We start from the raw sequence: 5,530 nt of genomic DNA, 5'->3' as shown, positions 1-5,530 counted from the left end.
AAGATGGTTCAGGCTGCTTTCTGATGCCATCTACTGTGGATTGGTTGCACACACAAAACCAGCTAGCAAGAAAAAAATCTACCAACATCAATGCCTTGTTCAGTCCAAGGACAGTGCCTTGTGTTTTCTTTCACATGGAGATTAAAGTGAAAAATACAACTGTGCTATATCATTTCTTTCTGTAACATCAAATTTACATCACAGATGAAACACCTCAACTTTAAAATTATGATATAAGTATATCTTTATAATTCTGTAACAAATAAGCTATATGTATTTTGCTCTGACAGAACTATTTCTTGCTTAGTTATAATAGAAATTAAAATACCTGCCACATTTCTGCTTTCTTTTTCACTTCCTCCTTTTCTACAAACTCATTTAAGTTTGCCAGGGCTTTGTCTGTCAGTATTTGCCATGCTTCTGTACTTACTTCAGACTGCAAATTGGTCGGTGGCACTGCTTCAGACAGATCTTTGCTGTCCTGGATATCAGGTCCAAAAAGCACCTATGCCTTTGACTGGAGCCACAGTCCAGAGGTGTGCAGTGAGTCAGGGCTTCTTCCTTGCCAGAGTCTGGGTTCCAGTCACCATGAGGCTCACACTGACAGTGGACCTCTTCTCTGGTGCAAGAGGGGTTCTCTTTCTGGTGTGAGAGATCTGGGTTCTCAGAGATTGTCTTAGTTACTTTTTCCTAGTTGCTGGGACAAATACCTCACACTCGAAGGAAGGAAAGGTTTATTTAGCTCACAGTTACTCCAGACTTCTGTCTATATGCTGCTGGCTCCAAAGCAAACAACAGTACTTCATGTGGCAGAAAACAATGAAGAGCAGAGGAAGAGCAGCAGCTGTGGCGTCCATCAAGCCTCTGCTTCCTTTTGCATTGACATCAAAGACCTGCACTCCACAGTGAAGATCAGGGCTCCTGCATACTGGTGCGGCTGGCAAAATCAAGCTCCTCCAAAGACTGACTTCTCCATTGCGCTGGGCAGCAGGAAACCAGGCAGGAGGCTTCCTGCGTTTGTCAATTGCTGGGCCCTGCCCACCTGCAGGGCTAGGCCCCCTTGCTGAGATCTGGAGCTGATTCAGCCAAGGTGACACAATGTATCAACTAACACAGAAACATTTGTAAAGGTGGGTGTAATGGGTTCCCTGGGGTTGTGTCAACATAACACACCCACAGTGAAGGTTTGTCTCCATTGTATTTCCTTTGCAGTGTCCCTTCTCAGGCAAAAGGGTGATGCATCTTTGTGTACTGCTAAGTCACCACACTTAGGCTGGTTCCAGAATGAAAATGAACTGCAAACCAATGCTTCCTTACTGAGATCCAGAGCAGGAGACAATGGGATGTAACAGTGGCTGCTGGGCTTCTGCTGCTGCACCTTGTGGCCCACTAAATTCTGGGCAGCCACTGTCCACGAAGTCTCCCCTTGCTCAAGGAGAGTCTCTGCTCTCCTCAAGTCCATGTCACTGTAGCTGAGCCGCCTCTTCAGAAGACTCAGGGGCTGAAGGCACCCAACATTCTGCCTCTTTCAAAGAGGGTCATACTCTTGACCTTTGGAAAGACTCACATCTCAATTCTCAAACTCTGTTGCCACTGTAGTAGAATAAAATGGGTTAGCTGTCTTAGTGTGGTGCTGCAGTAACTCTTTATCCAGGACCATTGTGACCATCTCAGAGACAGTCTTCAATTTATCAGAGTGTCCAGACCCTGCTAATCTATCCCTTACCACTATTGGACTATTCTCAGCCAAGTGCAGTAGCAATTTGCAAAATACGATAGTGATTTTTGGCATATATTGTAGAACTCATGCCTCATAACCATGAAGTAGATGATGCTGGTGAATTAGGTACTGGGCTAAGGTGACCACTTGTGCTTTTGGGTCCCAGCAAGAGAAGATACTGCGGAGAGGAGTCAGAAACTGAGTAAATTCCCATACACAGAGCAGCTGCCTTCTGGTTTTTATGGAATTGGGTTCCTTTGACAGTGTAAATATAATTGCTTGATCAGCAGTTTTTCTTCTTGCAAATGCTAAATAACATGTTATTAGAATACCTAAACATAGAGGAAGGGAAGATAGATAAAAGCTTATGGTTTGTTTATCATTCTTCAATGACATAAAACCAGAATACCTGTTAAGAAACCGTACACATGTGAAATATAAACATGTAAAGGACAATTGTAATACTTTACAACCTTTTGTATGGGTGTTCATTATTACACTCCCTTTTCATATAGATTCCATTTGTACCTCTGGGTGGCAGTCCCTCACCATGACTGAGTCAGTTCTGCACCCTGGAGATGGGCTTGCACAGAAGTGACAGGTGAGGATGTGTGGAACAGGGGAGCATGACACAGCGAGCTTAGCATCTGGTCTATTAGGTCAATGAACATTATTAAGTAAAAGGCAAATGATTTACAAGCTCTGAATATTTTGTTATGCATAAAAATCAGAACCTCTGAAAATTTCATACTCTTCAGTGTGTGGTAAGGTATAGCCTATCTTTCCCACTGGCACATGGAGGATCTTTCCTGCAGTATCTGGAGAATCACCTTACACACTGTCCAGGAGAGTGATATTCCCCCCTGGGATGCTCCATGGCAGGTGGGGGGTCCCTGGCAGGCACACTGGTATACAGTGGATGGAGAAAGGCTGCTGCTCATCTGGTCATACTGAATGACATTATAGTGGAGACACCAATCTGTTGGCCCTTATTTTTGCTCGCAGATAAGCAGTGTAATGATATTTCGCCAACTTTTAAGTAAACTCAGTACTTTTTCTATTGAATTATGTGCACAGGGAACCTTTGCTTCACAATCATAATCCTTATACTTCCAAAAGTAGAGATCGCATGTGCTGTGCAGTCAAACAGCCACGGAGGTAAACTTGACCCTGCCAGTTGTACTGTAGCAAGCTATTGTTCATGAACTGAACTTTCTTCTTCTCACATTATTGCTAAAGATTAAAAAAATATACCAAATGTAAAATGTTTAAAATATGAATGGAGAAAATTATGCTCACTCTTTTCGTGTCACTTTGGCTAAACATTAACATCCAACACATATTATGTAATAAATGAAGTGATTTTTTTTAAAAAAAAGGAAACAGGGATGGTGAGATAGCTCAGCAGACCAAGCGCATGTTTAGGCAGGTGCAAGGACCCGGGTTCAATGCCCAGCTGTTCCAGCTGGGCATGCTGAGCTGGCCGGAGACCGGGTGTAGTTGCCATGCCTGTAATTCCAGTGCTGGGGTGGATGAAAACAGGAGGATCACTATGAGTTTGAACTGTATAGTGAGACCCTGTACCAAGTACATTTTTTTAAAAAAAGAGAAAACAATGGTCACTTGAGTAGCATTAAAATCTGTTTAATTTGATGCATTTTTCAGGCATAAGTTATTGAAAAATACTGTTATGAAGATCAGTATATGGATTTTATTTATGACTTTAGTTTGACTCCAAGTGTTTCTCATTAGAATGACAAAATCTGACTGCTTTTTATAGTTAAGTATGCCTACTTCCTCGGATTTACCTGTTTGGTCATGCCCTGCAGGACCATGTATGCCTACTTTTCTTTCTCGTAAGGCAAATGTCATTACTTCACCATATGTACGGTCACAGTGAGAGATGCTACACCATGATCCTTCCAGCCAAAATTATAGAAGTAAACTGGGTAATAAAAAACCAAAATGTAAAAATGAAGTTAATATATAGAAATAAGCATTTGCAAAGACATCTGCAGAAGTAAGTGAATTCATAAAAAGTATAAAGATAGAAGGCATACAGATTTCACATACAGGCCTAAAATAATAGGCTTTTTACATTTCTAATATGATTAATGGCCATTTTTTACAAAACACATTCTATATTAAAACATTTTCTGCTGAAACTCAGCAAGGAAGAATTATGAAAAAGCAGAATGACAAGTTAATAAAGTCAATGAATCACACTAAAGTAACTCAGATATGGTGATAAAGTACCCACCTCATTTTTTGGAGACATCTCACTAATTGGCTAGCTCTCAAACTCTTGACACTCCTGGTTCAGCCTCCCAAGTGCTCAAGTTACAGGCATGTGCTACCATGCCCTGTAAGCTCATACTCTTGTTGAAGCATGGAAACACATCTAAATGATGGCTGAACTGGTAAAAATAGGATATAGATTTTCCACCTAGGAGAAAACAGAAAGCTAGACACAACCTTAAAAATAAGCTCTAAAACTGCATGTCTATCCCCTTCAGCTTGATATGAATAACATGCAAATGGATTCCATCCCAAAGGTCCTGTAACTGAGAAGCCTCCAAGACTGTCACAAGAAGAATTCCCAGGATCCCACTGGAGGTGGGTCGCACTGCAGCTGAAGTACAAGCACATCCATCTTCCATCCCTGGTGCCACTATGAAGCTGTGTGATCCTGGTCAAACCATAATTTTCTAAGCCTATGTAGCTTCATATATGTTAAACAGGAATAAAACAAATGTGTTACACAACTGCCATAAGAGTGAAATGAGCTAACAATGAAGATATGCTGTAGGGGTCCACTGAATGGAAGAGATGGCAGTCCTCTTACCAATGGTCCTCACAGAGGAAAAAGAAAACTTTCGACACCACACCAAGGAAGAATGCTAGCAGTATTTAAGGTCAAAGCCATTTTTTCTTTATTTCTTATAAGCCATGCTGCTGTGCAGTTGGTATTTATTTTTATCATCTTTTTAACCTGACAGTTTAGAAGATAAAAATCTTTGAGCACTGTTCTTGATAATTTCGAAAGAGGGTGAGTGGGAGAGAACTTACCACGAGCCTCCAAGAATGCCTCAGGAAGGTACGCGAAGCCACTTTCTTGTTCCAGACACTTTTAACAGCTAGCATGTTCACCAGGTCACTGCAGGTTGACCACTATTTGTGTGCTATGCTTTAAAGGAAAAAGAACAATTAGTCATACCAGAAGATGGACTTAAAATGGAAAACAGTTTGCTCCCCACAGTGTGAGTAACACCTCTTTCTGAAGAACTGTTCGATGATGTGGTACTTCTGGAGGAGCTCAGAGGATGAGTAAGCCATTGCCAGGATAGTGTCAGAGATCCTGTGGAGGGAGGAGGAACTGGTGAGAACCACAGAAATCCAGATCATTTTACCTCAAAAAACTGAGAGATGGACTTTTTTTTCTATGATTTCAATAGACCTGTGAGAATATTCTTAAATCTGGCTTCAATTTTATACGGTGATTAGAGCTTTAAGAAATCTACCACCTCAAATTCCTGAAAAACAATCCAGGACATAAAGTATTTATGAACTCTAACAAAATGTCTCCAAAAACACTTAATAATTCTAGCAGACAATGGAGAAACCCCATCTGGTGGCACGAGTAATTACAGTATCTTGATTAGTCAGCCAGTTGTTAGGAATGGAGGAAGCTCAAACGTAATAGCACTCTGGTTACTCTGTTGAGGTGAGCCAAAGCATTAAATGGGGATAATAATGCCTGACTCAGAGTTGCTGTGAGAATGCAGTATGATATAGATACAAAATCGAGCA

At 41.2% G+C, this 5,530-nt stretch overlaps 1 pseudogene; it reads right to left on the bottom strand.

The window, feature by feature from the left end:
* Nucleotides 1–334: 334 nt before the first annotated feature.
* Nucleotides 335–5,530, bottom strand: part of LOC101564721 — a 79,799-nt pseudogene continuing 74,603 nt past the window's right edge.

Source organism: Octodon degus, unplaced genomic scaffold (genome assembly GCF_000260255.1).
Source record: "Octodon degus isolate 3935 unplaced genomic scaffold, OctDeg1.0 scaffold00453, whole genome shotgun sequence".
In the NCBI taxonomy this organism is placed as follows: Eukaryota; Metazoa; Chordata; class Mammalia; order Rodentia; family Octodontidae; genus Octodon; species Octodon degus.
Note: the sequence above shows the minus strand (reverse complement) of the source record. Positions and strands in the feature narration are given on the sequence as shown.